A 14,744-nucleotide genomic window follows, 5' to 3' on the forward strand; every position below is an offset into this window, starting at 1 on the left:
GAATTTACCCTGCAGATAGACTTACAAAGGTCTGCTCAAACCTCCAGGATTGTTTATTGTAGCATTTTTATAACAGTAAATAAAGAACAAAAATCTGGAAACAACCAAAAGGGATCAATTAAACATAATTCACTCATATAATAACTACTCTGCCCTTCATGGGTTGATATAGAGGAGAAATATATGGAATTGTGCATAATGTCTGATTTCTTTTATGCAAAAAAGAATTTAGAAAAGGAGAGATTGTGTATTAATAGAAGGATTCATAAGAAAGTTCAACAGAAATTTCCGTTAGGGAAAAGGAACTGAAGTGGCAAAATAGAGGAGACTTCACTCTTCTTTATATAGACAGACAAACACATACACACACACATACATACACATACATACATTCCCACCCTGTGTTGCTTTTCACACACTAGATACATATTGCTTTTTAAAATTATTTGTTGTTGCTGTTTAAGCCATAGTTATCTAAGTGAGTCTGTGTTTCTTTGCAATTCTCCACACTTAACAAAAGAAAAGCTAAAAATATTACATTGTTACAAAAATGTGTCATAGAAAAGAGACGTTTTTAAAAATCATAATCATAAATTACAGTCTACAGGATCAACAGAAGGCTTGCAGATCAACTGAGCTAGTGTTCACTCTTAATGGAGAGAGATGCTTCAATGGCAGGCAAAAATAACAAGGCTGAGATTGTCCTTCCATTTTCAGACAAGACACAAATTAGGTAATAGCATTTTTAGCCTTAGAGAAACAATGTGGCAATCTAGTAACCACGTGAGCCACAACACTCATGTCTTCAGATGGTAACTCCCCCATGATCAAAAAGAGTAAATCATGAGGATGACACTGACGGCTAAGATGGTATTTCCTACATAGGGCAGAAAACTACTGCTCTTTATTTTAATATCATGTTCAAAATAATATCCCCTGCTATAGCTGCTCATTTTGGAATATACTAATAAAACCCAATTTAAACTATTTTATTTGAGTTGTATTATACCCAAGGTTTCAAGTGGCCAAAGGGAAAATACATATATTTGAGTCGATCTTAAGTCATTCAATCATTCATTCATCAAGTATCTATGGAATGAAAACACCCACTCACCCTATAATAAACTCCCCTAAAATGGGCACAAGGTTTGAACAGATAGTTCACAAAGGAATATATGTGACTGGCCATTAAGCACATGAAAAGATGTTAGACATCATTAGTCATCAGAGAAATACAACTTAAAATCACAATGAGATCCCACTACATACCCAATAGAATAACAAAAACTAAAAATTCCAATAATATCAAATGTTAACAAGGTTGTAGAGGAACAGGAACTCTTACATACAGCCAGTGAGCATACAAAGCAGTTCATCCTCTTAGGAAAACAATTTTGCAATATTTACAAAGTTATACCTTCACTAGCTAAGTGATCTGACAATTAGATTCATATTTACATGAGGGGAATGAAAACAAGTCCACACACACACACACACACACAAAACCTGTATGTAAATCTTCACAATAACTTTATTCATAAATAGCCAAAAATTGGAAATAACCCCAAATGTCCATCAGCAGATGACAGACGAGCAAACTGTGGTATATTCAAACAATGAGATGCTACACAGTAATTAAAAGGAACCAACTACTAGCACATGCAATAACACTGATGAATCTCAAACATGTAATGTTGAACAAAAGAAGCCAGACACAAAAGAGAAAATGCTGCACAATTCCATTTATATATAAAGTCTTGCAATAGGCCAAACTAATTTATAGTGACAGAAGGCAGTTCAGTGGTTACCTGGTGCTGATGGTAGGCAAAGACTGATTGCAAAGGGGCATGAGGGAATGAGATCTATGGAGCGTAGGAATGTTGCCATGGGGGGAAACCAGGTGAAGGGTAGGCAGGGCCTCTGTACTATTTTTTACAACATCCTGTGAGTATATAATATTTTCAAAATAAGTTTTTAAAAAGGAGGAACATAAGGGACCTTTCGGGAGGAGATACTAATATACTATTTTTTGATTGTAGTAGTAACAATGTGGGTTTATGTATTTGTCAAAACTCACAGCACTGTATAAATAAAATGAGTGTGCTTTATTATATGTAAATTGCATTACAATAAAATTGATTTCAAAAGTTTAAAATACATATAATGATTGAGTGAGGACTACATGCTAGGCACTGTCTAGATCCTTAGTTCTCTATTTGCCATTAGAAAGTTGAACTGAAAGGAAAACAGTAAATACTGGCAGTTAAGACAGACAAGTCTGGGTCTGAATCCTGGCCCCACTGCTTCTTAGCTGGTACACCTGAGCACAGCGTTTCATCTCTGAACCTTACTTGTCTCATCTGTAAAAATAGAACACTGATACGATAGTAGCTCCGTCACAAAATTGCTGTGAGCATTAAATGGGATGTTACATTCGGACAGTGCCTACCAAAAAGAAATCACTCAATGGAAAATGGAAATAATAATTGTGATGCTGAAGGGACAATTATCGAGGTAAGTGAGGAAAGACCTAAAATCAATCCAAATGTGAACTGTTACTCTTTTTTTTAAAACAAAATGCAGATAAACATAGAATCTATCATATTGGCTTAGAAATAGCCAGAAACAAAATACAAGCCTAAGGAGATTTGAATTAAAGGATATTTCTAGTGTTTCTACAAGTGAATAAAAGTCTACTTGTGCTAAAATGGTGCAAGCATATGGAAACTTGTTAATAAACATTTAGTGTGTCCTTGATACGTTCCAGGCACTGTGCTGAAGCTGAAGTTCAGGAAACAAAATCAACTGGTAAATCACTGATGTTGGATAGTCACAGCTGCTAACTCTAGCTTGAGGTATGAGGCACTCTAGAATTTGATTCAAAAGATAACAATGTTCACCAACAAAATTCCCATTGCCTACAATCTATCCTTCTTAAGAGACAACAGTGCTTGACATTAAAAAGACACTGACAGCTATCAATTGAGTAGCAAAGATGTCTATGATATCCAAATGTACTGCCTGAGTCAAAAGCAAAATTTCAAAGGAGATTCAGGATACAGGATCTCTTTACCCCATACACAATGCAGATTCAAACATCCTTATGAATTATATGCAGTAACTGTCAAGATAAATCAGGGGAATGTAGACTGGAAGGCATTCTTATGTGTAAGCTTAAGAATGGTTTACACTTGAGCTTTATGTTCAAACTACCCAAGCTAGCTAGGGTTTATGATTACCAAACTAAAACTCCTCTCTACTGCAGATATGCTAAAGGGCAGGGTTACCTATGCTGCCGGTTAACATTTACTCTGTGTTCTGTGACATTTGGAAGTAAAAAGCCTCAGCCTTCACATCCCATTAAGAGTACTGTATTTTTTGGCATCTAATCTCAAATTAATTGCCAATTATTCAGGGGACACGTCTCTAAATCTTATCCTAATTGTCAAGGGCAGTGAGCCAATGAAATCATAAATTGCAAGACAGTTTCTCATAGCATCTTCACTTTCTTTGAAATTCAAGATTTGTTTTGCAAATGGGAAAGAGAACATAGGTCAGGAATACAGTCACATGCAGCATAATCTATCATGTGAGGATGGACCACATATACAAAAGCAGTTCCATAAAATTATAATACTGTTTTTTTACTGTATCTTTTCTACCCTTAGGTGTGTTTAGATACATGAATACTTATCATGGTGCTGCCTGCAGTATTCAGGACAGCCCCATTCCATACAGGTTTACAGTCTAGGAGCAAAAGGCTATACCATACAGCCTGGGTGAATAGGGCATACCATCTAGGTTTGCGCAAGTATGTATCGATGATGTTCACACAATGACAAAAATTGCCTAAGGCCACATTTCTCAGAATATATCCCTGTCATTAAGCGATGCATGACTGTATGTAGAACTTTCACCAAGAAAAGCGTTCAGAGCTTACTGTGAGACAATTTTATAATTTAACGAGAGAAAATGAGGCTTAGATTCTATCTGGATTTGCCATTGTTTTATATTTCTATATCTTTATCTATATATCTGGAATTCTGTCTCTTAAATTTACAGTAATATATCTCTGCTTTTTTCACTACTTTGTAGAATTTTAACCATGTTTGATTGATGTTATTTTAAATGTATAATATTCAATTTTAAAAATTGAATAAATACCAAAATTTATTCCCCTTTATAGAAAATAAAGCTATTTCCAGTATAATCAATGTTCCTACAATTGTCACTGTAATGCCTTTTTATTAAATTTTCTTATTATGCAAATGTGAGTTTTTTTCCCCTGTAGACGATCTAAACCTGGAAATGGACAACGACATCTTCAATTTACCTTGTTATTACTGAATTCATCTCCAAAATGGTGGTGCCAATTTACCTTTCCACAAACAGTTCTGGAGGTCCTGTTTCCCTACACTTAGGCTGACATTTGCTGTTGTCACTGTATTGTGGGTCCCCAAGACCACTCCCAGATTTAATGAATCGCTAGGAAATTTCAGAAGAAACAGTACATATTAATAGTTGTACTCATGGCTGTAATTTATTACAGCAAAAGGATAGAAAGCAAAATCGACAAAGGGAAAAGGCTCATGGGGCAAAGTCCAGAGGCAATCAGGTAGAAGTTTCCAAGAGTCCTCTCCCAACGAAGTCACACTTACACCCCAGAGGAACATGTGTGAAAAGTTGCCCACCAGAGAAGCTCCTGAGACATGCAGGGCCCAGGGTTTTTACTGAGAGTTGGTTGCATAGGTAGCTTCTGCCTAGCACAAAACAAAACTCCAGACTCTCAGAAAAAAAGCATGAACAACAGCATTTGGATGGATAGTTTAGACACAGTGAGCCACTCTTATCACTTCCAGGTATACAAGAAATCCCCCCAAATCCAAGTTCCCCGAAGCCAGCAAAGGGCCAACTTAGCCTTGAAACTAGCTACCATTAACTCTTTTCTGCACAGTTCAACTTTGTAAATGCTTCCCATTCTAATAAAGATAAAATGATTTGTGGGCATTATATTAATTCACAAGTACTGATTACTAATGAGATTAAGCATTCTATCACATTTTTAAAAATCATCATTTTGTGTTTCCTTTTCTGTGACTTATCTGTTCATATTTTTTGTGCATTTTCCGAATGGACTGTCTTATTACTTTTGATAAAAATATGTTTTTACATGTTCTAGAAAGGGTTCCTTTATCACTTATTTATGTTGTGAATTTTGCTTGTCACTACTTAAACATGAAATGACCCTCTAACATAACTGAGTTGTGTAGTTTCTCTAACTCTTCCTCTCCCATGCTAGATAGTTTTCTGCCGACTCTACCAGAAGCATCATTTCCAAGGTGATGAATTATGAGGGGACCCTGCTTGGCTGATGTCTATCTCCTAGGATACAGATCCTAAAAGGAATGTTAGTCAACAGAAATTATCTTCCTGGTCAAGAAACCATGTTTCCCAACAGACCACTAAGTCTCCTTAATTCACCCATTTGTGACCAAAAGGGCAAAATGCAATTCCCTTCATGTATGATAAGTGCTGCACATCTACATCCACATCTAGAAGGTCAAAGAACAGTGTTTCATGACAATGAGAACTGACACTTTAATACATTTCGAATTTTCAATGCTGAGGGAAACCTGCATAAGGATATTTAAACTAATCACACTCTCAGGTGATTCTGCTTTAGCACACAATTTCTTCAAGGAATGATTACAGTTGTGGGAAAGGTCCATTTATTAAGGCAACACGAATGGTTTGGACTGCAGTGGAGCTATTACAGCAAAAAAATCTGTCAGTTCAGCACTTGAGATTTATAAAGAATAGGACTTTTTTTTTAAAACACAAAGCTATAAATTGAAAAACAAATTCACTTGTTTTATAGTCAAACTTGTAATCCAAAATTCATTTAAATGAGATTTGTCTGAAAAAAGATGTTTGCTATTTGTTTTCTTTCCAATATATTTTTTCTAACATTCTTCCTAACATTCATAAGTTTCTGGGGAGTTATTGTTTAATGGGGACAGAGTATCAGTTGAGGATGATAAAAAAAGTTCTGCAGATAGATGTTGGTGATGGTTGCACAACAGGAATGTACATAATGCCACAGACTGCACAGAACTTAAAAACGGTGAAAATTATAAATTTTTATGTTATATTTTACCACAATAAAAAGTAATACAAATTAATTACAAGATTTGAAAAATGCACCATTAGTCCAACAAAGAAAATTAAAATCACCTGTAGCTTCATTTGCAGCACAGTTAGCATTTTGGTACTGCATACCCAGTGTGTGCATACATATGTACACACATATACACTTATAATACACCTATGCATATGGGGAGCTTCATTTACTCTCATTCAACAAATATTTATTAAGTGCCTATAGCCAAGGATACAACAAGGACAATACAGAGCCCCAAGCAGGAAGTGACATGCCCACATTAGGAAGGATGAACAGGGACATGACCTCTGGGCAGGGGCAATTGTTAAGATGAGAACTAAAGGAGGATAAGAAGCTAATCTGCTCTGCAAAGTGTTGGGGAAGCAGTATTCCAGGCAGAGGGAACAGCATGTGCAAAAGGTTCAGAAGTAGAAAAGAGGCTGGCATGCTAGAGAACATGCATGAAGCTCCAACAAAGGATGGCATAGGTTGGGGATAAAAAGAGAAGCAGGGGCTAGACAAATGTGTGCCTTGCAGGCCACCATAAGGAGCTTGTATTTTATTCCAAGTACAGGAGGAATGCAGTGAAGAGGTTTTAGTCATGGAGGTGGAAGGTGTGGTCTAAATTTTGAGGTTACTTTTGCAGCTGTGCAGTGGGTCACATATAGAGGCAGGGAATGGGAAGAAGCCAGTAGAGCTGATCATATAAGACCTGAAGTGGCCTGGACTAAGGAAGAGCTGGGAAGAAGGGCAGGGAGAGACAGAGAGGATATGTAATTTAAAGCTGGAACTGATTCAGTTTGCCAATATGTTGGGGGAAGATACCAAGTGCAAGGGAGGAGTCAAAAATGGTTCCAATGTTTGTGCTTAGCTGGTGATGAACAGGTTTGAGTGGAATACAGAGTTCCATGAGATACCTGTGAAACATATAGGATCATTCACTTTGGGAGGCAGGAGGACTGCTTGAAGCCAGGAGTTTGAGAATAGCCTGAGCAAGATCGAGACCCTCTCTCTACAAAAAAATGGAAAAATTTAACCAGCTGTGGTGGCATGTACCTGTAGTCCCAGCTACTTGGGAAGCTGAGGCAGGATGTTCTCTTGAGCCCAGGAGTTAGAGGCTACAGTGAACTATGACGATGCTACTGTACTCTAGCTCAGGTGACAGAGCGAGACCCTGTCTCCAAAAAAACAAAAAACAAAAAAAGTATAGGATCATGCCATATATGTGGATTTATATCCACATTTTCTAACAAAGAATTCATAAACATTTGTAATATATTATTAGTATTCAAAAATATAATTTTAAGAGCTACATAGTATTTTATCTTATTCCATCACAACTTATTTAACCATTACCAGCTAGCAAGCATAGAAAATGTTTGAGCCTCTTGATCTAAATTCCCTTCAAAAGATTGTATTGCTTCCTTTCATCCAGCTTTATTTTAAGTGGCTTCAAAATAGGAATGTGGATTCATCATAATATTATCAGTTTTATGTTAACAGACATTTGGGTGTCTTCCCTTTAAAAAAAACAATTATAAATAATGCTAATGAAAAACTTTGCACATATATTTTTGCCGAAATTTCTTAGAAGGAGAATTACTAGACTGGTGAGTATGAATATTATTTTAAAGCTTCTTGATAAACACTGACAAATTACTTTTTATAAAGGTTATTAGCAGTTTCTACCACAATATGGAAGAACTTCAAGACCACCCATCTGGAAGATACAGTGTTAAAATGAGAATGATTTTTCACCTTTTAATTATGTGTAGTTTTTTATTTTGCACCAATAATTCAAAGACATGTCAACAATGTTATTAAAGAGACTATATGACGGCAAAATGACCTTTCTTTTAATTTTGAGAAACTTGGTTCCAGTAAGAAAATTAATTTGGAAAACGGCCTATTGAGAAATAATGAATGACTGCCATTATCGTATGTATTTAACTAAAAACAAACAAAACAAAAATCCCTCACACCTAGAAAGTACACAAACTGGGAACATCAGTGAGCCACTTCTTTATAGAATTACGTCCAACCTCGCTACTCCCAAACAACATTTAAGCATTGGTTTACTAGATCGAGGGTCAACAAAATTTTTCTGTGAAGATAAAATAGGGGCAGATAATACCCACCTTTCAGTCTTGAGGGTACATACAGATTCTGTCCAACTACCTAACTCAGCCTAAAGCAGCCATGCAAATATGTAAATGAGGTTTTTCAATAAAACCGTATTTACAAAAATGGGCAGTGAATTTGGCCCAGGGACCCTAGTTTGCTAACTCCTGTCAAAATATCGGCCCTGCATCTCCAGCCGAGCAATTTCTCCTTAAGTAATTCTCAGAGAAGAGTTGAAGTGATTCTTGGGGTGGAGGTGGAGGGTATCCATGGTCTCCCGGGTTAGGCTAAGCCACAGTTCTCAGACTATGGTTCCCTGACCATCAGCAGCAGCAACGCCCAGAAACTTACTTGAAATAAAAATCAGTGGGCTGCACCCCAGATTAAACCAACACAGAAACTCTCAGGGCAGCGTTCAGCAATCTGCGTTTTAACAAGCCTTCCAGGTGACTCTAATACATGCTAAAGTTTGCAAACCAATGGTCTAAGCCACACCAAAGTCCCCTAACAAAACGTGAGGAGTCAGACTCTTCTCACAACGGTTCCCATCTCTCAGGTGCTGCCACTGCACTACAGGGCTAACGATGACAGGCGCACCACCCATGACCCCAGGCAGCGGGGACCTCATGGGACATGCAGACACAGAATCCACTCCCCTGGTGGTACAGAGACTACCGTTCTCTTTCAGTCAACGTTTCTATAAACCTTAAAAAAGAAACATAGAAAAAGAAATGTATGGTGAATCTGTGATGTGAAACCGAGGCTGCGAGGCAGATTTATGTACGCTGATGAAGCTCAAGAAACTCCTATTTACGTTTAACTCCCCACATGGACAAGCACGAAACATTTTGCTAGCACTTCAGGAAATCCGCTTTCTCACTATTTCCTGTCTGCCTTCTCTATTCTTTTTGTCCTGGTGAATCTTTTCATAATAAATTTCATCCCACAGTGAGGAGAAACTTGAATTAAGCATGGAAAGAAAAGCAAGCTTAGGTTTAAATATCATCATCTGTATGTTTTTTCATTATTTACAGCCTTTTGTGCATCTTATATTTACTCCAGTTAACTACGATAGTGGAAGAACACCTGTTCAGAAAAGAAATAATGAAGGATTTATACAAAGAAAGTGGAAACACAATGTCCCCCTGTTGGCAAAGCACTATAGCTGATGTGAGCTTGTGTCCAGTCCTAATAAATAGCTGCATGACGCCACCAAAAGCTGAAGTCACATGTCGCCACACTCAGAAACCTGAGTGGAATCTGAAGACATGGTGTGTCTCCCTTCAAGATGATGCTAAATTCTTGGAAAGATACTCAATCGGCATCTCACTGAACCTGCTGGCCTCAAAAGATGACAACGAACATTTATTAAGCACTTTCAACAGGCCAAGTACAATGCTAAGTAAAAACTTGATAATCCTCACTCTAAACTAATAAAGATGCCAGTCCCATTTTACAGAAGAATAAACTGAGGCTGGGACATTGCCCCATGACCCAGCTAGTAAGCGGCAGAGGGGACTCACACACAGGGAAGCATGACCGACTGCGTTCTTATCCAGTGAGGTCTAGGAAGGGTTCACGATAAGAATGATGCCAAAGACAAACTTGGAAGCACTAACTTAGAAGATAAAAGCAAAAAAAGCAATGTATCTTCTTCGTATATTCAAGTGCTTGGAATTGCAAGGGTGTTTAAAACAGTTTCTGCTTTTAGAAAGTCTCCCCAAAGCATAGCTGGGGTTGTGGGAATGTGTTAACATGAAAAATATCCGTAGAGGGTGTACTTCTCTCACAGTATGTGGCTGAGAGCACTGAGTCTCAAGCCAGACTTGGTTAGTTCAGATCCGGGCTCCAAATTCACCAGCTTACCTTGGACAAGCAGCTGAACCTCTCTGAGCCTCAGTTCCCTAATTCATCACGTGGGGATAGTGACAGTATCTGTTCAAAATGGTTTTTATGAAGCCAAATGAGTTCATGCAAGTAACATAGCATCTAGCACATAATAAGGATGCGGTAAATTGCTATTCTTTCACCAAGGATCACCACAATGCAGCATGTAAGCTTGACTGGATCCTGAATTTACAAAAGTAAAAACATGAGGAAAGACATTTATGGTTCACATGGGGTAATGTTGAGTATGGACTAAAAGTCTGCCAATGTTACTGAATGAGTGTTGAGATGTGACAATCATATCATGGCTTGTAGAAAAATGTCATCATTTTGGGGCAATGTTTGCTTATTTAGGAATGAAGGGTGATATCTACAGCCTACATTCAAATAATCTGGCAAAATGGAAATATGTGCACATATGAAAAGATGGAATAGATGTGGAAAGATGTTAATAGCTGATGAATCTTGGTGATGGGGTATACATTATGTTGTTCTTTTAATGTTAATATTGGTTTGAAATTTTTCAAAACAAAAACAATTCACCATTTTTGTAAAACAGTTACACTGACTACAACACTAGAAAACATCTATGTGAATCTCAATATGAAAACCAAAGACTGACTTCCCTTCCAAACTGCCCCAATATTCTGTACCAATATTCCTCTCAACGCTTACCATACAAAGAAACCATGACATCCGAACAGCACTGGCTTCCAGAGAACACAAAGCCTGAGCATATAAGCAAGGTTGCTTCCCAGGAACAGCACCCAGGATTAAAGCCTTGCACTCTAGGGTTTTAGGAATCTGCTGACAGGTAGGAAGTTTTAAATGTTTTTATGCAAATGCAACTGAGATCCCATTGGTATTCCATAGCCTCGAACATCCGTAGTAATTAACACAGCTGTTCCTCTACCCTCCCAGCCTCACCCCAATTTATTCTCAGACAGAGACAGATAATCTGGGTTGCAAACTCTACCCTAATATGGTCTATTTGCATTCATGCAACAGTTGGCTGGGGCCAGAGTTCCGGGCGCTCTGACCTACATTGGGAAATCTCATACACACAGTGTACAGTATAGCATGCCACTTCAATGTCTACTGGACTGTGAGAACAGAGACCACCAGTGATACACACACCATGTGATGGTTCTGAAAAAAGTGGGACTATTTCCCATCAACAGATCATTCTTATGAGTCTATTCTCTGCACAGCATCCCTCTTTAAATATGTTTCAAAGTTGGAAACAAAAGAGAGAGCCACTAGTAACTGCTATGATCACAGGAGGAAGGTGGAGAGAGGGGACCTATTTTATGTGAATGTGGCTGCATGCGGGTTTCCTCCAGTTATTTTAGATGTTGCGAACCCATTAAGTTAAAAATTATTAACCCATTAAGAGTTACCTCTGCAATTGATCACAGCTCCCATTTTTAAAGACTGTGGTACATAGTATACCTGTTTAAAAAATATTTAGGGGAGAGAGTTCTAGGCGGATCATCAGATATTTCTAATCTCCATAATTCCATAAACGATTATAATTTTCACACTCTACTACTGTCATGCCACCTCACTGTAGTCTTCCAGCTGCTATTCAAAAGTGATTATAAATAATGGGGCTATAAAAGCCATTCAGTAATTAGGACACTCACTGGCCATATGCCAGCCTCAACAATGGAAGGTGATTTATGTAAGACAACCCCTTCACATCTGCCAGCCTGGTTTCCCCTCTGACTGGCTCTCTGGTTGCAGGTTAACATTGCTATTCACAGCCCTTTTTCCCTTGATTGGAGAGCAGACAGGCAACCCAAAGGGCTACAGCTTTTTTAACGTTATATACCAAAAAAAAAAGAAAGAAAGAAAAGGGGGGGAAAAAAACCACAATATAAGCTTTTTTTTTTTTTTTTTGGTCTTGCTATTTCACATATCCAGAGGAAGGAGGGAAAACACAAAACAAAATACACTGGATCAGGTCAAAGTCCTGGCCTTTGCCATAGAATAGGAAAGAATTAAATGAAATCCAAGGACAAAAACACTCAGACCTAGCCCACCAAACCTCATCCCCTTGGCATAAGAGGCTTGAACATACATAAGCCTAAGCCCATCGCATGCTGCAGCTAGTATTGCTCAAGAGGAATACCATTGTCATCTTGGCCAGGACAAGTCTTTGTTGTTGTGAGTTTGTCCCACGAACCTCTGGACATTCGCATTCCTCTTCTTGGCAGCTCCACACTAAATGTGCCTGGCACGCTCCCCAGTCATTGCGAGGACTGCAGAGAGACGGGGAAATGTAATCACAGACAGGCATACTGAACTGCCCCTTAACACGTATAATGAATCTTCTTTCTTATTTGTCTTTTAAACCCGGGAGCATATTAGAAAAGAATATTGCAAAAGGGCCCTTTATTTGGGAGGATTCCTAATTGCTAAGATTATATTTGAGATGCACATGCTAAATACACACACATGTCTTCTAGTACAGGGCTGCTGACCGAGAAGCGGTGGAGCTTAGTGCTAGGAACACAGGTTTGAGATCATGTTCACAATGCCTCAGCGGAGGCCCTCTCTGACAGCTCTATGTGAAGGATACTGCTCCATCAGGGTTGATTCTGTTGCTCTAGTTTATTGCGTTCATAGCTGTTACCATCCATTGAAATTATTTTATTTTTCATTTTGTTGTTTATCCTCTGTCCACCTCCTAACCCCAAAGGAGAGTTTCCTATGAGATCTGAGATCCCTCAGGCTGGAGGAGACCCTCTTGACCTAGAGGAGTAGTTGGCATAGACTAAGTGACAGATTCAGTGAATGAATTTAGGATGGTAACAATAACTAAAACACCACAAGCAGCAAATAGCTCAACCAGAACTAGGCAGACCTACAGTCCCATCCTGACTTTGCCATTTGTTACTTCTGTGTGTTCTGGGGCAGGTTTACTTAACCACTCAGCGTCTCAATTTCTTCATTAGTAACACAGGGATGATAATAATAGCACCCACCTGACGGGGCTGTCACGCGGACTGAATGAGGATGCGCGACACAACGCTCACTAAATGTGAGCTACGCTCCCGCTCATCATCTGACTTGAAAGTAACATGTTTCCAAAACACCTCTCATGAAATTTTCTTCTCCAAGGAGAGAATTTTTTTTTTCAGATTTATGATTATGACATAATGTATAAAATAAACAAGTTAAACAAGCCACCCTTTCCCTATCTCCAGACTGCAAACTAATTAAAACCGATGTGTTATCACCAGATTGCGTTCACACACCCACTTCTGTTTGTAGCAGACTGTATGGCCGAAGGTGTGCAAGCAAAAACAGGACTAGCTTCCAGGTTCATGCGAACTGCGATGACGTGCAGAGTAGCAAGGAACGGCCACCCCCTGTAGCCCAGCACCAGGCCTCATGGAATGTGGCATCCTTGATTTACCATTTATGTATATGTCCTTTATGTATGTGCATTGTTTATTCATCATTTCAATCTGCATTGCCCTGACGACTAACATGCTAAACATCTAGTCCAGTGCTAAGGAAGTGTCTTTTCATTTATGAAGTTTCTATTCAAATTGTTTGCTCATTTATATTACGTGGTCCTCCTGATACTGACTTGGAAGATTACCTTCTATGCCCTGGATACCAGTCCTTTGCAGAAATACGTTTTTCAAATATTCTCTCCCAGTCTGTGGTTGCCAATTCATTTTCTTAATGATGCCTTCTGACGAGTGGAAGTTTTTAATGTCTAATTTATCAACTTTATGGGGCTTTTTTAAAATTATCATTCACTTTTTATGGATGAGTCAGGAAACAGTGTAATGAAATAGAACTCTGGGCACAGGTCACAAGACCTAGATTTGAGACCTAAAACTGCATGGGTATCTGTGTTTGGGAGAGTCACATGTGAGGGTTCATTTCGTGTGTTAACTTGACTGGGTCACAGGGTGCCCAGATATTTGGTCCAACCGTATTCTGGGTGTGTCTGTGAGGGTGTTTTGGATGAGATTACTATTCAAACCAGCAGACTAAGTAAAGCAGATTGTCCTCCCTAACATGGTGGGCCTCGTTCCATCAGCTGACAGCCTGAATAGAACAAAAGGGCTCACCCTTCCTCAAACTAAAGAGAAGTACTCCTGCCTGACTGCTTTGAGCTGGGAATCAGTTTTTCCTGCCTTCAGACTAGAACTGAAACATGGGCTCTTCTGGGTCTGCAGCTCGCCAAGTGGGTCTTGGCATGTGTCAGCCTCCACCAATTTGTGAGCCAATTCCTTATAATAAATCTCTTTCTCTCCATATATACATCCTATTAGTTCTGTTTCTCTGGAGAACCCTAATACATCATCTGCCTCCTTTCGCTCCAACACAGCATGAAGCATTCTACTCAGTGGTTAATGAACGTTGCTGGAAGGTCTAATAAAGTGGCCCTAATTCACATATCTGGAAATAGATTGGATTCAACAACCCCGGAAGTCTCTCCCACTGTAAAACATTTGGTCTCACTTTTCCCTTCCAACAACACCTTTTCCCTCAGGTGTTCTCTATCAAAATTATTTCGGCTGTGCTTCTCAGAAAAAGTGACAAAGCCCCC

The 14,744-nt window shown here is 38.7% G+C and overlaps 1 protein-coding gene across 12 annotated transcripts in view; it reads right to left on the reverse strand.

Annotated features, from left to right (window-relative positions):
* Positions 1–14,744, reverse strand: part of MAGI1 (membrane associated guanylate kinase, WW and PDZ domain containing 1) — a 607,075-nt gene that overhangs the window by 242,069 nt on the left and 350,262 nt on the right. The window lies entirely within an intron of this gene.

The sequence above is a fragment of the Eulemur rufifrons genome, chromosome 7 (genome assembly GCF_041146395.1).
Source record: "Eulemur rufifrons isolate Redbay chromosome 7, OSU_ERuf_1, whole genome shotgun sequence".
In the NCBI taxonomy this organism is placed as follows: Eukaryota; Metazoa; Chordata; class Mammalia; order Primates; family Lemuridae; genus Eulemur; species Eulemur rufifrons.